This window comes from Chrysemys picta, chromosome 1, assembly GCF_011386835.1.
Source record: "Chrysemys picta bellii isolate R12L10 chromosome 1, ASM1138683v2, whole genome shotgun sequence".
Taxonomy (NCBI): Eukaryota; Metazoa; Chordata; order Testudines; family Emydidae; genus Chrysemys; species Chrysemys picta.
The window spans coordinates 152,553,792-152,574,850 of NC_088791.1; the positions used below are offsets into that span (position 1 = coordinate 152,553,792).

The 21,059-nt window shown below is 45.3% G+C and overlaps 1 protein-coding gene and 1 long non-coding RNA gene across 7 annotated transcripts in view; one reads left to right on the top strand and one right to left on the bottom strand.

Annotated features, from left to right (window-relative positions):
• Nucleotides 1–21,059, top strand: part of LSAMP (limbic system associated membrane protein) — a 1,358,048-nt gene that overhangs the window by 1,058,582 nt on the left and 278,407 nt on the right. The window lies entirely within an intron of this gene.
• Nucleotides 1,506–20,174, bottom strand: LOC135976589 (uncharacterized). The gene is made up of 3 exons (XR_010593842.1): nt 19,746–20,174; nt 18,608–18,721; nt 1,506–2,043 (listed from the first exon to the last, which is right to left on the bottom strand). It is a non-coding gene; the product is annotated as an uncharacterized LOC135976589 (long non-coding RNA).

Below are 21,059 nucleotides of genomic sequence, written 5' to 3' on the forward strand. Positions count from 1 at the left end.
GAAGGGACAGAATTGAACAATCCCCTATCTGTATTTCAAGCTCTCCATCACACATACATTCCCTTTTCCAGCTGATAGGTAGGACAGGCAATGCCTATACTTATATTTGGCACTGGGGGTTAAAAGCCAGTGTCACCGTGGATGGATAAATATTGTGCAGATGATTTCAAAACGCCACGCTGGTTTGCCTTGATGGCCCAGCTGTACCAGCAAGAGGCCCCCATAATCTGCTCTGCCATGGCTGTAACAGCAATCACAGGGCACACATTTGCTAGTTTCCACCCTCCCTGGGCTCACACGTGTTGTGCAGCTGTTGTCTCAGCCAGCAACAGAGACTTAATTAGGTTAGGGTGACCTCTAAATTTACAGCATTTAAGAGCAAAGTTGCAGTGCAAAGCATTCTGGGTATTGCTCTGCAAATAGCAATTTAGTCCTAAGGCTCTGGATTGCTTTCAGAATTTGCACATTTTGGAGTCTTGACCCTCCCCCCCCCCCCTTCTCTTCTTCTTCCTCCCAGTTTGCTTAACTGCTTCGTTTCTATAGGATGTACAGCCAGGTGCAAGTAGCAATTTGTGCTCCATGTGCAGGCTGAGGTACAGGCTACCTCATGCATTGGCCAGGACAGTGTCAGCAGTTCTGTTCAGCAGCAAACAGGGTTACACTTTATTTCCCTATAGCATTTTCCTACAGGAAGTACCCTTGTACAGTCTTGCACCCCAAATCTACCCCCCACACACACCACCACTTCCTCTCTCGGCAGCATGCACCTTCTCAGTGTCCCACCCCATACACACCCCAGACTATCCACACACACTCATAACCCTCGTCCATTTCTCCAGGCTTGCCCAGACAGCCACTCTCTGAAGCACCCCTTCAGGCACACTCACCCATTGACCCCTCACATAGACCCATCAACACATACCCTCACACCAAAGCCCGTGCGCACACATAGCCACGCACACTCATCCTGATGACAGCACATCTGCAACAAACATATACTCATCCATGCTCAGCCATACACATACTCATCCACTGACATCCCTCACCCACATGCATATTATCAGCATACCCCTAGTCCTCTCCCCTCTCCACACATTTATTTCTGCACACACTCGCCCGTACCAGATGGGCACCCCGAGATTCCTACTTCTGTGTTTCCATTTGCTTTGATCACAGTGGGTCTAGTGAGGCTATGGCTGCTCTTAAGCTGCAGCTATTAAAAGGAGCTGTTCATACAGGTTTCTAGCTGTGTGCACAAGGGCAGCCAGGGAGAGGTGGGTGCTGCTATCCTTTGTTTCACTCTTCCAAAAAGCCCCCCACCAGAAGAGGTGCGGAGCTGGGAGCCATTCACAGAGGTCATGCTGCAGGAAATGGGAGGGGGTTGCAGCCAGAGCAGCGCTTTTATTAACTAGTAAAAGCTTGCTGGCTCGCTCGCTCATTGGCAGTGCCGGGGTGCAGGGCTTTTACATGGAGCATAAAGAGATTAAAAACCAGTTTAATAAAATCTCAAGGACTGAGGTTGCCAGCGGAAGGGGAAGGAGAGGAGGAGGGGAGATTAGCTAGCTCTTTAGGAGTCTCCCGCCAGGACGCCTCAGCAAGGAAGGGCATGTCAGCTCATCTGAAGGAGAGTGCCTTATTTCCCGTGCCAGGGTCTCATGCTCTGTCGTTCTCCATTTTGAAGGCTAGGCTGGGCCACACTGAACTCTGCCAGCTGAAAAATAATCTCTGTTTATTCCTGCGCCTGGCACCAAAAAAAAAAAAGTGTCCTGCATCTGGCCTGAGAAGCACACGCTCCTTCCCTCTATGCCAGTGATGACAGTCCTAAGACAATTTTTCGTTCTTTCCTCATGTGTTTTAGGTGTACTCTGTCCACCTTCGACCCGGCACACACACAGCCCTCCCTTTCCCATGGCCAATGGGACAGGACACCAGGTTCTAGCTCCCTTCATGGAGATGCAGGACTGTTCTGCTGATCCATCTGGCAGCCAGAGCAGGTGAGTCTCATTGGCCTCCAACACAGGAAGATAAAAGATGGTGGAGCATCTGTAAAGCAAGAGAGGGGTAAAGGGTAAGACAGGAGGCCTCACAGAGAAAACCCCAAGAAATAACCAGCTCGGGAGAAAGCTCAGGCTAAGATTATGTTTTAAGTTAAGAATAAAGAAAAACTTTAGAGTGGGAGGTGAGTTTCAGATACAAACCCAGTATGCGTGCATGTGGGTGTGCGTGTCTCTTCCTACAGCCTCCAAGTAGAGACTTCTGTTTCTTCCAAATCCCCCTGCGGAAGAAGTCTATTCCTGCCTACATGCTGTTTGTTTATGAAATCATTGCCTGTACTGGAGGATGAAGTGCTGGTCCCTGGCAGTGACACAGGGAACTCCAGGGGGTTTGTTCAACAGTCCAGACATCAATTGATTATTTTTAAGCGTGTTTAACACTGGTGAGAAGTAGCAGCTCAGCAATGCCAGAGAATGAAGTCATCTCATTATCCACAGAATAGATAAAGCAGCAAGGCAAGCTTCCCCGACACCAGCCCCTGCTAATGTACCTCATCCCTGCCCTTGAGGAAAAACCTTTAGGGCTTGTCTATATTACCTGCTGGATCGAGGGCAGCAATCGGTCCAGCGGGGGTCGATTTATCATGTCTAGTCTAGACGCGATAAATCGACCGCCAAGTGCTCTCCCATCGACTCCGGTACTCCACTGGGGTGAGAGGCGCAGGCGGAGTCGATGGAAGAGCGTCAGCCGTCAATTTACTGCAGTGAAGACACTGCGGTAAGTAGATCTAAGTATGTCGACTTCAGCTACATTATTCACATAGCTGAAGCTGCGTAACTTAGATCGACTCCCTCCCTCTCCCCCCCCCCCCCAATGTAGACCAGGCCTTAGTGTGAGAAAGGACGCCAGTCCCTATGGCCCACTCAACCCTTGGCATCTCCGCTGAGACTGCCAGGGAGACAGAGCCATGGTTGTGTGGTATGGAAGCTCATTCATTAGGGAATTGACTGAGATCATCGAGCCATTATACATGAGGTACTAAACAGTCATCAGATGATAGAAATCACCAGTGCTCTAAGCCATCCTGGAATCTGGCTGGTTTGTTTCTTATCAGTGGGTGCATGCCTAAACTGTCAGTGCTTGTCTGTATGTCACTGCAGGCCTAGTAAGGCCTTTTGTCTATTAGACTCCAGGGATGGGTTGTCACCAGCTCAGAATGTGGGGAACAGACCTAATTTCCAGAGCTCTGCTCTGTGTCCTCCAGGCCTGACTCACAGGACAATTGAAGAATCCCACATCAATGCTGTGCCTTGCAATGCAGGGTGATGCACAACATTCTTGAGTGGATGAATGGTCCAGTGGTTAGGACACTAGCTTGGGACTTGGAAGACCTGAATTCACTTCCCTGCTCTGCCACAGGTGTCTGTGTGACCTTGGGCAAATCCCTTAGCCTTTCTATGCCTTAGTTCCCCATCTGTAAAGATGGGATGTTTGGGTTCTATAGTAATGGGATCTGTCACAGTTCAGGGCAGTTACACCTGGATTTCCCCCTCCGTGGTCCAGCAAGGGCAGCTACTCTCTGGCTTGCGGCACCTCTCCTTGATGTAGACCTGCCTCTCTTTCCTTCCTGATCAGGGTGTTTCCAGATTGCAAAGTCCTCTGCCTATGCTCTGAGTTCCCCAGCAAGGAAGGCTGCTGAAACGGGCCTGTGTCTGTGCTTTGCTTACTCTTCGAAGGCTATGACTGTGCAATTACCCCACTTAAGTTACCACACAGCTCTTTCTAGGCAAGCATGTTTATTCTGAAGGTAAAAGCAATACAGAAAAAACATATTAAAAACAATCAAAGAACCCACACATAGGCTAATAAGAGATCACCCCCTCACTCGAACAAGACTTCATGCTGGCCCAGTGAATAGTCCTTCAACCCCTACCAAAGGGTTTTAATGTGGTCACAAGTTCATAGGAGCTGTTAGCTCAGAACAAGCCTACCCCTGAATCTCTGAGTCAATCTTTTATCTGGCTTGGACCTTTATTTTATCTGTCCTGGTGTAACAGGTGATCAGCCCACAAAAGGTCCTCCCCTCCTTGCAAAGCTTCAAAGGCTGAGTTTTTGCATACCTGGAGGAGTTTACATTTGCATACATCTCCCTCTAGAGACTTAACTCTTAAAAGTTCATATTGTTTCAAATAGTCCTTTGAAGCTCATATCACTTCTCAGAATTTTACATTAATCAGGTCTTCTCCATGGAGACATTGCATTTAATTCCACAATGCATAAACATTTGCATTTTAATGCAATGAACTCCTAAAATATTTAAACTTAATCCAATAAGGTTTGTCCAGGATATTGCAGGAAATTGCCATATCTGTCACAGGGACCATATTAGTAGTTAAGCTAGATAGATGATGATGAGGCTTCTTCATGTTGCTTCAATACAAGAGGAATCATTACTTGCTATTCATTATCAGCTAAGTCCCATGGTAATGGGTCCCTTTCCTGATTGTATGACTGAGACATTTTCAAGAAGAGAAAAACAAATAACACACTTTCTGATATGAAGTTTGGGGGACTTGCAAACATTTTTTACCAGCATCCAAGTAATGAGTAGCACGACTGCATAAATCATAGCCGTTCAAACTCGGCTCTTTTACTTATGGAAACATTAACAAATCAGGAGGTTTCCCCCACCACTCTACTCTACATCATGATCCTTGGGGACAGAGTGCTGCCAAAGATATTGTCTTTCAGATGGGATGTACAATTCAGACCCTGCAGGCCAATTCCACCAATTCCCCTGTTTGGGCCCCGAGCCTAAGAGGGCCCCATGCCCAGTGGCAGGGCTGCCCAGAGTGGGGGACAAGTGGCAGAGAATCCCTTCCTTGGCTAGAGGCGCTTTTTTAATTTTTACTTACCCGGCAGTGCTCCGGGTCTTTGGCGGCACTTTGGCGGCGGGCCCTTCACTCGCTCCGGGTCTTTGGCGGCACTTTGGCGGTGGGTCCTTCAGTGCCGCCGAAGACCCGGAGCGAGTGAAGGACCAGCCGCCAAAGACAAGGAGCGTGGCCCAGTGAGTACAAGCCCCGTGTGTGTGTGGTGTTTTTTTTTTTTTTTGTCATCCCTCCCGGGGCCCCGTCGAAACTGTTCGAATCGGGCCCCGCACTTCCTAAAGCCGGCCCTGAGGCCCTGAACACTTGTGATCATTAAATACCTTATGTAACTTTCCACAGATAGCAGGGTTTTTAACCTTGATATTAAAAATGGTGTTTAGACTAACACTGGTTTTTACCTAAATTCCACATTCTACCCTAGAAGTGTTGGCATGTCAGTGGGGTGTGAGGTACACATAGTTTGTAAAGCACTTTTGGATCTTTCAGAACTGAAAGGCACTTTGTAAATGTAAAGATTATAATTATAAATATTTTTATTTTATTAATTACTGAGTCTTGGGGAATTTGACAGTGCCAAATACAGTGGGAACTTACATACTGCAATCTTCACTGTCTCAGATCCTGAGAAACAACTTTGTGAGGACTAATAAAATATAAAAAGTCTTCAGACAGATAACCAAGCCTAGGAAATAAATAGGAACACTTTGATTTTACCCGTGAAAATGCACAAAACTGGCACTTTCTGATTCAGAAAAGTTTTGAATCTGGAAATTAAACTGTCAGAGCTGAAAAGTATGGGATCGCAAAGTCCAAGAAGTGTTTAATCAAAGTGCTGGTCTCTTTGTCCCAAGGAGCAGGAGACTGATTGTCTGGGAAGGATGCAATGCTGAAAAATGTAATTGCAACACAAGGAACGAGGAAGGGAGAAGCAGCAGGGACAGGAGATGGACAGGCAGATGGAGGGCTGTAAGGAAAAATAGGGATTGCTCTTCTTACTGTTTACAGTAAGCATGAGGAAAGGAAAATTGGTTTTCTCTTAATCCTTTTAACATGGATTTCATTAAACCCAACCCCTATCTTCAACCGGAAAGTGAAGGACTTGTCTTCCCAGGGAAATTTACAGACATAATTACACTGGTACAATTATACCACTATAGTTATACCAGTATAACTCCCCAGGTGGACCCTCTTATTTCAGAAAATGAGTGGCTTTTTCAGTTTCTGATATAATTGTACTGGTATAATTATGCTAGTAAATTTCCCTAATGGTATCCTTGCCATCTAGCCATCCATGCATCCCACTCACCCATCCCCCCGTATCACTGGAGAATCAGAGTGCCTTTCTTACCCCATTGTTGTTTTTGTCCCTAACCCCAACAAGGACCAGATTGTAATGCTGTCCTTCAAATTCATGCCTAGCCCAGCCTCAGGCATTATTTTCTTATTCACCCCCACAAGATCTCCTATAGTACGATGTCTTCCTTCTAACTCCACTTACAATGAACCAAAAGCAAGTGTTGTCTCAATCAGTGCTTGAATTATGGGGAAAAAGTAAGGGGTCCCTAAATGTCAAATGGCTTGCTTTAATGTAAGCAGTAGTGAGAAGTAAGGGGGCCATAAGACAGAAACAAGGTAGCTCCTAAAAGTAGTAAGGGGGCCCAGCCCCCTTAAGTCCCCCTGTAATTCAAGCACTGGTCTTAATGTAATGCTTCATCTGGTACTTCCTAGATTGGGGAAAACTATACTTTGCACTTAAAAGGAGGTGAGTATGATCCTAACCCCTAATGTTTTCCTTCAAATTCACCTTGAACCCATGCTTTTTCCTTTAATAATTTAGCTCAGCACAATTTTAAAAGGTCACAAGTGTTTAATGGAGCCATTTACCCAAAATGTGTATCAGTGTGTGGTTTGATTGTGGCTCGTGGGTTTCCCCATTCTAACTTGCCCTGGATGGTGTCTCTGGGCTCTAGACTTGCGTCTGAAGAAGTGAGGTTCTTACCCACGAAAGCTTATGCTCCCAATACTTCTGTTAGTCTCAAAGGTGCCACAGGAGCCTCTGTTGCTTTTTACAGATTCAGACTAACACGGCTACCCCTCTGATACTGGGCTCTAGAGGTGATCCCGGCAATTACAGACCGGTAAGTCTAACGTCTGTACCAGGCAAATTAGTCGAAACAATAATTAAGAATAAAATTGTCCGACACATAAAAAAACATAAACTGTTGAGCAATAGTCAACATGGTTTCTGTAAAGGGAAATCGTGTCTCACTAATCTATTGGAATTCTTTGAAGGGGTATACAAACATTTGTACAAGGGGGATCCAGTGGACATAGTGTACTTAGATTTCCAGAAAGCCTTTGACAAGGTCCCTCACCAAAGGCTCTTATGTAAATTAAGCTGCCATGGGATAAAAGGGAAGGTCCTTTCATGGATTGAGAACTGGTTAAAAGACAGGGAACAAAGGTAGGAATTAATGGTAAATTCTCAGAATGGAGAGGGGTAACTAGTGGCGTTCCCCAAGGGTCAGTCCTCGGACCGATCCTATTCAACTTATTCATAAATGATCTGGAGAAAGGGGTAAACAGTGAGGTGGCAAAGTTTGCAGATGATACTAAACTGCTAAAGATAGTTAAGACCAAAGCAGACTGTGAAGAACTTCAAAAAGATCTCACAAAACTAATGATTGGGCAACAAACTGGCAAATGAAATTTAATGTGGATAAATGTAAAGTAATGCACATTGGAAAAAATAACCCCAGCTATACATACAATATGATGGGGGCTAATTTAGCTACAACAAGTCAGGAAAAAGATCTTGGAGTCATCATGGATAGTTCTCTGAAAATGTCCACGCAGTGTGCAGAGGCGGTCAGAAAAGCAAATAGGATGTTAGGAATCATTAAAAAGGGGATAGAGAATAAGACTGAGAATATCTTATTGCCCTTATATAAATCGATGGTACGCCCTCATCTCGAATACTGCGTACAGATGTGGTCTCCTCATCTCAAAAAAGATATACTGGCACTAGAAAAGGTTCAGAAAAGGGCAACTAAAATGATTAAGGGTTTGGAACGGGTCCCATATGAGGAGAGATTAAAGAGGCTAGGACTCTTCAGCTTGGAAGAGAGGAGACTAAGGAGCAATATGATAGAGGTATATAATCATGAGTGATGTGGAGAAAGTGGATAAGGAAAAGTTATTTACTTATTCCCATAATACAAGAACTGGGGTCATCAAATGAAATTAATAGGCAGCAGGTTTAAAACCAATAAAAGGAAGTTCTTCTTCACGCAGCGCACAGTCAACTTGTGGAACTCTTTACCTGAGGAGGTTGTGAAGGCTAGGACTATAACAGAGTTTAAAAGAGAACTAGATAAATTCATGGTGGTTAAGTCCATTAATGGCTATTAGCCAGGACGGGTAAGGAATGGTGTCCCTAGCCTCTGTCTGTCAGAGGGTGGAGATGGATGGCAGGAAAGAGATCACTTGATCATTGCCTGTTAGGTTCACTCCCTCTGGGGCACCTGGCATTGGCCACTGTCGGTAGACAGGATACTGGGCTAGATGGACCTTTGGTCTGACTCGGTACGGCCTTTCTGATGTTCTTATGTTCTGAGGCCTCATGTATTTGAGATCTCCAGGAGGAATTGGGGGGATCTGAACAGGTTTTCCCTTCAGTAGTATAAAGCGCTGACTGTGGAGTATGCCTAGTGAGTGACGTCCTGTTCTCCCACACACTCACTTGCCATCACCAACTTGCAACTGCAAATCAGAATTCGCGGTGGGCCCAAGCTGGCCACTCCCAAACTTTAAAGAATTTTAGATCTGGGTCTGAACTTTGCTTCTCAGGTGTTTCTCTTATTATTAGAATCCATAACTGATGCCAGGGAGATTGGGAGCATGATTGAGGAGAGCTCAAGTGCATGGTTCGAAGGAGTCGCTCTGCTATGTCTTTGTTCTCCTCTTTGTTTTATCTGTAAAGTCCCTTTCTCTCATCCCCTCCAACACACTCTGTGCACGTGAAATCAGTAGGCAGATCTGACATGTAAAGGTGCCCTTGGAGGCAATTTACAACAACGGGTAAAAATCACAGTGCATCCATCTCAAAATACCTGTCCAGAGGGAGCCTCCTCTGAAGTTCAGTGTAAGAGGATTTTTAAAGCAGCAGCTAAAACAGGAATGAAAACTGGTTTACAACAGAGAGTGGCCGAACAGTTCAGAGCCAACCAGGGCTGACTCATCCCTTCACCCCAGCCTTTTCTGGGGGCTGAGAGAGTTTGATTACTTTCACAATTTCCATACACTTTTGCACTCCCTGATTTTAGCATGGGTTGGAAGCAGAAGTGCCCAAATCCTGTTAGACAGACCCACTGCGCCTTCAGCTACTCCAGCCCTTTGAAAACCAGAAAGCAGAGATGAGCTCAAGCTGCAAAGATCCAATCCAGATGTGAACTGTCCCAGGTTTTTGGTTCAGTTGCTGATAGAGATAAGGGGCGGCTGCAAACATAGGCTCTGGGTCTAGATATAAGTACTGTATTCCCAAAGGTGGGGGTTGTTTGGGTCCAGGCTTTGGATCTGCACACACTTCTAATTTCAGGTCATCTCTTACGGGGTTAAAAGTACTCATGAGGTAGGAATCAAATGAATCAGGGTATCTTGGGAGCACTGTGTAGATGCACAATGGGGCGAAAGCAGGTTTCCAGCATTAATCTAGCAAAGAACATGCGCCTTCAAATGATCTGTACACTTTTTAATGCAAAGAAAAGTATCTGATTCTCTCTGTTCCTCCTGTGAGCTCACTGTTCCCTCCACCTTCCTCCTCTGTGTATATATGACACAAAGCTACCTTTAGCTGAGACCCTGATTAATCCAGCATTAATCCACCCCCCACCCTAATTGTGCTTTGCTAGTTTCTCTTTTTTTATCCTTCAATTGCTCTTCTGGGCAGGGGGCCTGGAGGGCAAACACATTCCTGATGTTACCAGCAAACAAGATACGAATCGCACTGCGGGGGACAAAATTAAATTTACAGTTTCCCCTTGTACATGTCATAAACTATTGATTTAAAACAAGAGGGGAGAGCAGCAGTAGACCAAGCACAACTGCAATCTTGTGCTGTTTTCCCTCTGTTCCAAGAGGGGTGCCGGCCACTGACAGCTGAAGCTCAGCTGGCAGGGAGCAGCGGAGACGCTGGCTTCTCTTGTCCTCTGAAGAAGGGTTGGGAGAGTGGGAGGGGTGTGTGGATTTTTTGATGTGGTTTTTTGGTCGTATGCAATAGGGCGCGGTACTTCGGGGCTGTGTCTGCCAGCACACGTGGCATCTCTGGATCGCAATGGGCTGAAATGGTCTCACTGGTGTCATTGAATTCTGTGTCATGTAAGTTGTAAATTACACCGTTCCTCTTTGCATATCCTGTCCCCCTATCTAATGTCCCCTCATCTTCCCCTTCTCCCCCAGGTTTCAGAGCAGAAGCATGATTTTTTTGGTTAAATTAGATGGTGTCTCAGGAGATCTGGGTTCAATTCCTGGCCCTGTCACAGGCTTCCCTTGAAGCTGCTTCAGCTCTCTTTTCCTTCCTGTCTTTTTTCTGTCTTGTCTATGTAGGGTGTGAGCTGTTTGTGCCCCTGGGTGTGTGGACAGTGCCTAGCACAGTGGGGCTCTGCTCTCAGCGGGGCCCCCTGGTGTTAGTAATAAGGGGGGGGGATTCCAAAGGTGCACAGCCAGATTTGCAGTTAGCAATGTCCCTGCTCGTCTTGCAAAACAGAGAACACTGTGGGTGGTAACTTTGTCATATCAGAGTGAGCCTTTGTGGTGTCTAGCCAGAAAGAGCCATAGTGCCTGGCAAGTTGTGCTCAGCCAGGGTCATAAGGTCCATTGACGCAAGGCAATAGTTGTCAATGAGAGGTCCCCATTCTGGGCTCCCCTGCATTGGTAGTGGACACAAGACCAAACCATTTGCAACCTGTTAAAGAACGTGAGCTAGATGCCCGGCAGAACATGGTCTACCACGTTTTCTGTAATGGTCTTGAAAATGGTTTGGTCCCTTCTGTGCTCGCAGTTTTCAATACCAGTTGATTGGGGGCTAGATGAAATTATTGTTGACAACTGTTGTCAACAGCAGGTTATTTTACTAATGTAGATGGACCCTGAGTGGGTGGCTTGTGTGCCCAGCGTGGAGTAGGGAGAGTCAAAGGCTGTATGTATACAAACTGTTTTTCCCTCCAGTTTCCCTCTTTGAAGCTCCTCCCACACTAGCAGCAGCAGCAGCACTAGCGCAGGCTTCCCACAAGTGTTCAAATCAACTTGTCTCGACACAGCAGTTACAGCACCTGCACCTCTTCTGCACTAAAGTTGCACCGGGGGAAGCTTCAAGGGGAAAAAAGCATAATGTGGTCACTGCTTTAGCAGGTGGCATGTCTGTGTCCAGATGGAGAGATTTGAAGTGGGTGCTGCAAATGCGCAGCAGCTGTATATTTGATGTAACTCCTACATTACATTGATGTGACCTAACCTAGCCAGTGCTCAAAGTAAGCACTGCCTGTTGAGAGCTGCACAGAGGATGTCATGCAGTGAAGAATAACCATTGTTGGCGCTAAGAACCCCAGTATCTATGCTGCATATTACTGAGTGCCATCCACTGACACTGTGCCTATTAACGATCTGCATGGACACTGGCATCTCTTTTATAGAGCACTCTCGTAACGCTGCCTGCATCGGGAGAAGATGTTGTGGGTGAACAAACATTTGTTAGGGACATGACTGACACTGCCAAACTCAATTCACTGGTGACCTGATGCCAATAAGAACCCTTGATCCTAGAGGTGAAATGCATTAGCCCCTCAATCCCTGATTCCCCAGGTCACAGGGTCTCTATAGCTGTGGGTTGTTGTAAGGACTGGATAAGGATTTTAGAATGTTATCATTTTTAACTTGCCTTGGTTTGTTTTTTTGTTTATTACTGCTGCAGCACTGACAATAATTTGAGTTTGGAAGGGGAAAAAAAGCATTAAACCATTTAAAAATTGAGTAAATCATTATTGGAGCAATCTCCCTTAGTCCCTCTCTCTATTGTCTTGTTTAGCCTAGGATGTTTTTGCTGCTACAGTTCCTTCCATGGTGAGCCCTAGTGTAGGCAAGGGGCCAGGAGCATTCCACATACTCAAGCTCCCCACCACGCTGAGCTGTGTAAGTCCCTGGAAAAAGAAATGTCTGGAAGGAGTGCTGGCCTTGTCCCATCAAAACTGCCCAATCAAAACAGGATTCCAGTGGGTCACTTCAGCTCATAAGAAGGATCTGATCTCTTGCAATAACAATTCTGTAACTGTAACCCACTGGTGAGTGCGTTATGGCTTCCCCTCTGTGCCTGATCTTCAGCGGCTGAGATTCTTATTGCAGCCCCACCTAGAGAACTGAAGCTCTAGCAACTTGTACTTTTTAGCTGGGAGTTCCTGATTCGATCCTAGCCAAGATGGCAGCCCCCAGAACCTCACCAGATGCTTTGGAAACCCTTAATTCACCAGGTAGTTATTTTTTAAGTTCATGCAAACTCCATTTCCATCATTCCTTCAACTCCATTTTGTGCTTTTCTTCAACAACAGTTTTACACACCACGTTGAAAAGTCGAAATGCCCTTCTGGCCACTTTTGCAGTTTTGGAATTTCACCCAAGGTAGGGTCTAACAACAGAGAAAAATGGCTCAAATGGCATTACACAGCCAGTCTCTCTCCTTCACCCTCCAGCGTGACACATCTTCCCGCTCCTTCCTTTTCTGTCTTTAAATAGGGGACTTAAGTACTAAACCTACTTCAGAGCAGGCCCACCTGGGAGCAGATCTGACATCCCTTCTCAGCTTGACTCAGGGGTCTGATTACCAGAAAGAAAGGTCTGAATCATCTCTTTGGGATGCACAGGGAACGTACCCTAACACCCTTCGCTTCCAAGTGGAACTCGGCACCAGTCCAGTCTGCAGGATCTGCCTGAAATCTCAGTTTTCCTGTCCTTTCCTGGCATGATGAGAGGGGTCTCAGCCACAGAGAGTGTTTGCCCTGACACTTGGCTCCTGGTGTGGTTGAGGAATGGGGCTCAGGAGAATTTCTGATCTCCTGTCAAGCATTTGTAAATCCAGTGGTGACTCACGACCCCATAGTCCTAGCAATCGTCACCTGTAATAGCTACCCCAGAAATACATTTGTGGACACAGGAATTTTTAATAAAGCAGAGAGTAGTGGCCACATGTGCCACAAGATGGTTGCTTGCTCATAGATCTTCTCGGGTCATCTGCTCTCTCCTGCCCCTTATAACAATCATGGACCCCCGGAAAATTGCTAGCTCCTTCTGTATATGTGTATGTTGGCAAGCTGACTAACCAGGGCTGCTTGTAAATCAATTCCAGGAGCAATTCCTCCTCTTCATTCCTCCCTCTCCCCTGACCACCATCCATCACCGAAGAGTGGGGATTCCCCTGTACAAGACTTAAGGTGAACATGCATTTTCACCAGTGCCCTACGTGGCTGATATGTTTTCTGCGGTGTGCACTGGGTTTAGAGGAATTACTGCAGCATATGGCTATCACTACACACTTCGTATGTTATTCATCATATTATAGACTCCTGCCGTGTCCCTGATGCAGCCGGGGAAAAGCTCAGCCCAATGCCTGTCAAGTGATTCTCCTAATCTCTCTCTTTGCAAATAGGTCTGCAGTTGGTCTCACTGTTGTTCCAGAAAGTTGGCAACAAATGGACGAGGAGACAACATGCTGAAATCAACTGGAAAGGGACAGTGGGAAAGAAATTGGGGTGGGAAGCTCCTGGCTGTAAATGGAAGAGAGGAGGGGTAAAGGGAGGGTTAGAATTTGAACAAAGAAACAAAGCGTAATTGTGCTTAAGAGGTGAGTTAAAACAAATGTCCTGGCCTCTTCAGGTCATTAATGATCCATTAGATTTTTTCACAAGTATAGATGTGTTATCCCAGGAGTCTGGGCTACATTCAATTGGACGATTGTAGCCTGACCTACCTATAACTTCCCCTGTGGTTTCAGTTGGCCTTTACATTCTGAGCTGAACTGTGGTGTCATATTGCTGCCATGTTCCCACCCACAGGGGGCTACAGCTCAGCGGTAGGTGAAGTGATTCCTGTCAAGACAGGGCCCAGTCTGTCTGTGTAGGTTTTGATAAAGTTACCGTTACCGTGATATCTGAGTGCTCATTGCAGACTTTCCTGCAGCAACACCCCCTTTGAAATCAACAGGGCTGCATCGTGTTTCAGAAGAATGTGTATTCTGAGATACAGCTGTGTATTTCAGTAAAGAGTCGGGTGTCCATTTGTGTCCATCTCCATTGCTCAGATTACGCAGCAGATGAGAAAGCAGGGAGTGGGATGGGAACAGCCAGCTCCACATGCTACCCACTGCCCCCTTACAAGCTCACTCTTAGTGGATAGGTTTCAGAGTAGCAGCCGTGTTAGTCTGTATCAGCAAAAACAACGAGGAGTCCTTGTGGCACCTTCGAGACTAACAAATTTATTTGGGCAGCGCTATTAGTGGATAGCAGCACTCGTATACTGGGGGCTGAACTGGATCTAATCTCCCATTGAGCTTTACACCATGACAGACAGAAGTTATTCAGCACCCTTATGTTATGGGCCACATGGAGCCATGCCACCCCAAGAGGAGCTGTGTGTGGCAAGCAAGCCCCGTGGCTGCTGGAGTGCAGGGAACACAACGGTAGCATGGCTGTTGGGAAAGGCCCTGTCCTCTGTGTGAGGCTTGCTCATGCAGGAGGGCCAGGCCCCATGACATTCTTCTTGTGATTTACGTTATGGTAGTGCCTGGCAACGCCAATCTCTGTGCTGGGCACTGTCCCAAAGAGCTCACAGGCTAAACAGACAAGGCAGAGAAAAGGTGGGTGAGGTGTGGTGCTGTGACTGGAGCAAGGGTCAGCAGCTAGGCCCAGTCTTGCCCCCAATATGTATTACCAAAGCATCAGTTATATAAACAAGGCAGCAGTTTTGTGGGCTGTTTTGATCTCTGGTAAGACCTGTGGTGGTTCTTGCCTATTATGACATCATGCTCGGCGCTGTCTGAGATATACAGGAAGGCTAGGTCCCTATCCTCAGGAGCTCACAATCTCAGCACCGGCTGCCTCCAGTTCAGGAAGGTTTTAGTAGGTTACAGAGATTAAAGAAGTCATCACATCTGTTTGTGCAACGATGATGATAATAATAATTAATAACAATAACGGGTGCTTTTCATGTGTTTTTAAATTGCCATGATTTGATAGGCAGAGAGTGCCATAGGCAGCAGAGCGTTTTGCAGCCAGGAATAAAAAGACAAGGTGACTGGGCCTTAAATTGCACATCTGGGCATGATCTGGAGAGGCAATTTATCGATGCCATAAATGACAGTGTTTTAAAGCAGCTTGTTTGCGTGCCTAGGAACAAGGATGTAACTGATTTAGGGTCCACTCAGCACTACTTACTCTTCCGGCAGAATTCTTGTAGTGTCCCTCATGGTGGAAAAGAAAGAGGGCTGTGCTGTCTGAATGTAAAAGGGATTCTTTATCAAGGCTGCTGAATGTAGACAGACCCTGTAGTTCTCTCTGACTCTCCAGCTCCTATGCAGTCTAACACAGCCTGTGCTGCCTAACGTCACCACGCAGGATCTAAGAAGCAGTCAGGACTATGCTTCAACTCTTAGGACTAAATGTGGTGGCAGGTCCTTATTCTGTGCCCTACTGACCTCAATGGTTTTGTATCAATAAGGACCATAGGGTTTGGCTCCTCACTGGAGCCATGGGAGCTTTATCTGATTAAGGAGTGACAATTTTTGAATAGGCCTATTATTATTATTTATTGTTATTATGATTTGTGTACAGTAGGGCCTGTTCAGGGAGGGACAGTCCCTGCCTTTGGGTTTTTATAGTCTAAGGACATACAGGGAGGTAGACATGGGAAGAGCAAATAGGGATGTTTTATAGGAGTCAGCTAGTTTCAGCTGATTTACAGCCAGGAAGTGAGGGTAGGAGCTGCAGTGGGCAACAGGGACAACTGCACAGTGAAACTTGATCTCCTAATTGAGGGTGACTGCCCTAGAGGGTAACACAGAATTGATTCACTTCAAATGGCCCGGATTTAAAACTCTGAGCAAACTGGGGAACAGTGGGCTAAAGATAAAAGGAAAAAATGCATAAAAGCCCTGGACTCAGCTTGGAGGTCACTTACGACTCTGTGTTACAGGCACAGATGGCTCTGTGAGAAGAAAAACAGAGTCGAAAAAGGAAGCAGAGCCTTCCAAGTTACATGGAGGAGTGGGGGAGTGTATTAGGGCTAATTAAGCATCTTTTTAAAAATGGGAACTCTGCCCAAAGAGCTGAATTAGTTGGGATCACGTGTAATGGTAGGTGAGGTGTAAATTGGAAAGAAAGAGGTGTTCTGAAAACAAGAGACTGGGGAACTAACAGAAGAGGCTTCAGATCCGTTAAAAGCAAGTGGGCCTTGTGTGTGACTGTGGGTTGCCTAGAGATCACCAAGGGGGTTAAGGAGGGGCGGCGCGGGGGGGGGGCAGTAATTAAGGAGGAGGATGAAATAGCCAAGCAAGTCAGTGAGATCTTTTCCCATCACTCTTTATTATAAAGAGGATGCAAAGATTTATGTTCCGAAGATACTTTTACTGAGCAGTCCGAGTTAGAGGTCAGTCAGGAGGACCTGCCAGATACTCTCATGTTTGGCCCCCAGCATTGCAGTATCTGAACACCACACAATCTTTAATACATTTATCCTCACAACATGCCTGTGCAGTAGGGCAATGCCATTATCCCCATTTTAATAGATGGGGAACTGAGGCACAGAGAGACTTGCCCAGGGTCACACAAGAAGTCTGCAGACAAGCAAGCAATTGAACCCAGGTCTCCTGAGTATCAGGTTAGAGCCCTAACAACTGGATCATCCTTTTCCTCTCAAACAAGTTACCCAGAATGGGGCCTGAACCCACAACCCTAAGATTAAAAGCTTTGTGATCTACCACCTGAGATAAGCAGGCAGCAAAGTGCTCCCTTTGGTTTGTATCATAGAGGGGCACACTGTTCACACCAACTGGACTTGGGTTAGGTCAAACGAGGGGAGCAGATCCTGCATGTGCCACCCAACTCCATCCACCGCCCCTGAGGTGCAAAACGTCCTCAGTGGCATATGGTTCTTTAAGAGCTACAGGGTGTTGCCATCTAGAGGGGGAGTCGATCCAGGAAATTTCTCCAACCCAAGCGGATAACTCCTCATCGCAGCTTCAAAGCTGCAGATATTGTGTATGCCATACACACCCATTTATCCAAATGACCTAGGGGGGACATCCAGAAGTTTCAGGTTACTGGGCAGTTGGCTAAACAGGAGCTGCAGTTTCACTGATATAGAAATACGGGGAACAAAGGGAGTAATGCTAGTGGTTGCTTAATACTTTGTACTTTATTGAAGAGTTAAAAAAGCTTGATTGAGTTTATTATCAACAAATTTATGTTACAACCAAAATTGTATTACAATTATGTCCACTGTGGTTTTAGTACAATTTGTACTTTATTAAAGAGTAAAAATACCCCAAATTTACTGAGTTTATTCCAATACCTAAAGTATTAAGCATTAAAAGAACAAAGCTGTTGATTAGTGCTAACAGGAGCTAAAAGGCTAATTGACAAGTCATTAGTGGGTGATAGGGCTACTTGGGGGGATACACTGTGGATTTGGGTAACCAGGATTTTTGTGTAAAGGGAATTCATATAAACGGAATTACACCGTAATCCTACTGACAGGGATGATAGATACATGCAAAGTATTTTATTATTGTTATTGTTATTACTACGCAAAGTTATGGATCCGCTTGAGAAACTCAAATGCAGTAAATCACTGAGACTAGATAGTGTTAGGCTGAGACTCTGAAGTAAATAAATGCATGAAATATAGTGGTAACAACAGACTATGTCGGATCCTTAAAAACAGCAGCTCCTCCAAAGGAGTTCAAAGTCACTCATAACAGGGACAGATTCTGTGCGAAGCCTGCAATGTTCCACAATTAGTCATGCGGAGATCAGCCCCGCGCAGGTCCACTGGTGCCTATTTTTAGGGGAGGAATGTCAATTGTGTGGATAAGGAATGGGACTGGTGGCTAGGACCCTTGCATCTATTCCCAACTTGGCCACGAACTCATTGTGGGGAGGTCATTTTCCATCTCTTTACCTTCCCCATCTGTGAAATGATAATAATGCACTACCTCCTAGGGATGGGTGGATGTAAATTCATGTTTGCAAAGTGCTTTGAGATCCTTGGATGGGCAAGGACCCAGACATGCAAATAGCCATTATTTTTAAAAATAAGCCAAAGAACATCCTGAGGATTGCAAGCCTGTGAGCTTCCTCTCAGTTCTAGCCAAACGGATTGAGAAACTAATTAAAGACAGAGTTGTACAACGCTAGGATAAGTATAACATGACAGGATCAATCCAGTGTGGCTTCCGTAAGGGAAAATTGTCTCTCTGAGCTGAGATTTTTTTAAGTTAATAAAATAGGAGATAAAGCTGATCCCCAGCAGACAAAATGTACTTTGATTTCCGTAAAGCTTTTGATAAGGTCCTTCGTACAAATTTATTACGGGAAATAAATAGCCATGGGATAAGGGGCAAGCTCTTGTCATGGATTAAAAACTGGTTAAGCATTAGGAAACAAAGAGCAGTAAAGAACACTCACCTCCTTAGCATGGGGAGAAGTTAATAGTGGAAGTCAGTAGTCAGTAGAGTGGTGTTATTTCATCTGCTCCACAGTATGTGGACAGCATGTTGGTAGCGTAGTGATGATTCTGAGCTGTTTTGATTGATAAAAACCAAGAGGACCGTTTAAAAACAACAAAACTCCAGCAGTCCTTTTGAACAGGCTACTTTTTCCAACCTGCTCTACCAGCACAGTCCACCTGCTGTGTGGGTCCAAATTCACCCCTTCCTGGGGGCTTCATTAACACAGACATCGATAACATAGCTCAGCGCAAGGCATCTTCCTAGGCATGGCTGGCTCTAGGGTGTCTTTCCTCTCTCTGAACTACTCACCCCCTGGTTCTGCTAACCCAGAGATACTCACACTGAGGCTCATGAGTCGCAACTGGCTCTTTAATGTGTCTCCTGTGGCTCTTTGCAGAGCATGATATTAAAACACTGTGTGATTTAATTATTAACCAGTCTTAATTATTAACCAATTGGGATGTTTTTACTATGTTATTAACTAATTAAGTTATTAATTTGCACTAAGTTTTTAACTTACTTGCTATAAGACACACACACACACACACACACATATATATAAATATTTTCCCTGACATACTGTTTAAATATGACTATGTAGTACTATAGTAAATGAAACAATGAATTCACACTACTGTGGTTCTTTTGGGTAATGTCGATCACTAATTTGACTCCTGAATCACTGAGGTCTGAATATCGCTGCTCTAACCCAACGACCCCCTTGCAGCCGGGTGGAAGAACAAGTCACCTGCCTCAGTGAGTCAGCAGAACTTAAAGGACCCAGAGGGCCTAGGCAGTGGGATAGCAGATGAGACATAATGTGGATGAGTATAAGATAATGCATACTACAAACAATAGCATCAGCTTCAACTACACATTGATTGGCTGTGAGCTCAAAAGCACCTTGGAGGACAGAGACTTGGGAGTCATGGTGAGTAACTCACTAAAAGCTTCTTCACTGAGGAGCAAAAATTACCAACAGATAGATGATGCTTGGGTGCCTTTAAGAGACAAAAAACAATAGAAAATATTATACAAATGACCTTATGTTGAACACAGAATAAACCCTCATTTAGGGCACTGTACGGAATTACCTGAGGGCAGCAAAGCCTGGTTAGTACTCCTGGGACTCGGAGACTCGCCTAAAAGAAGGGTCTTGAAGCTGCAGTCAGTTGAATAAAACAGGATTTTTTATTGCAGCAAACTCACAAACTGTAGGAGCTCCATTTTCTCCCTTTTCATTTCTCTGTTGCTTGCCTTTGCCTAAGCTCCCTCTAGTGTTCTTGAGTGTGCATTACACTTTCTCACTCCTCTGTTCTGCTTAGCCCTAGATATGTCAGAGAGACTGCAAAAACTGGGATTACTTAGCTTCCAGAAAGAGAAGAGCTAACAGGAGTTTAATTGTGTAATATAGGCTAATGAAGGGTACAGTGAAAGCTGATCACTCTCCTTTTTATGTTGTCCGGTCATACTAGAACAAGAGGTCATTCTGAAATGCTAATGGCAGCCTAATTTAGATCATATGCAAGGAGACACTTTTTTTACACAGCAGGTAGTCAATCTGTGAAATACACACTGCCTCAGGAGGTCAGAAAGTCAAATGCTGTAAAAAGGATTTTTAAAGGGCCTGGGTAATTTTTACAAACTAAAATAAGTATTATTATTTATACCACACTCTCTCTCACCTACCGACCTGAGCCAATGGGGTTCGATTGTGCCAGATACTGTACAAACAAATAGTAGGAGACAGCCTATTGTCTAAATAGCCAATAGGAAATGTATTATGCACATTGTCACAAATGAGGAGCAGAGCAATTAAATGGCTTGTCCAAGGTCATGCAGGAAGTTGGCAACAGAATTTGGAACCAAACTCAGATTTCCTAAGTCCTAAACCAATGCCTTAACCACAAGACCCTACTTCCTCTCTTCACTGATGTGAAGTTTAGATCCAGATCTCCAACTCCCAAACGTGGAGGGGTGCTTGGACCTATGACTATGAGGATGTAACCAGAAAGTTCTGCTTTCAAGCTATAAAGTCAGAACTGTTTAATCTGACTTTTAAGAAAACAAACAATCAGAAAAGCTTCTACTGCATTTTAACTGACGGGACTGTTTGCAAATGATCTAAAGTCTCTGTATGGTGCTGGGATGAGTTACCTCTGATGCTATGGTCACGGTTACAGGCCTAGATGCACTTTCGATCCCTTCTCTGGTTTCTCTGAGCACAACCCCCAGGTCTCATGCCTCTACCTCTCCTAGGGTAGAATTCCAGAATTCTCAGCCAGGGGCTGGGCTGCAGTACCCTGCATACCAACCATGCTTACCCAGCAGGGCAGACTGGGTTACAACACCTGTGGGAGCACTGACCAGTGGATTAACAGAGACCCAACAGCCTTCTAAAAACCAAA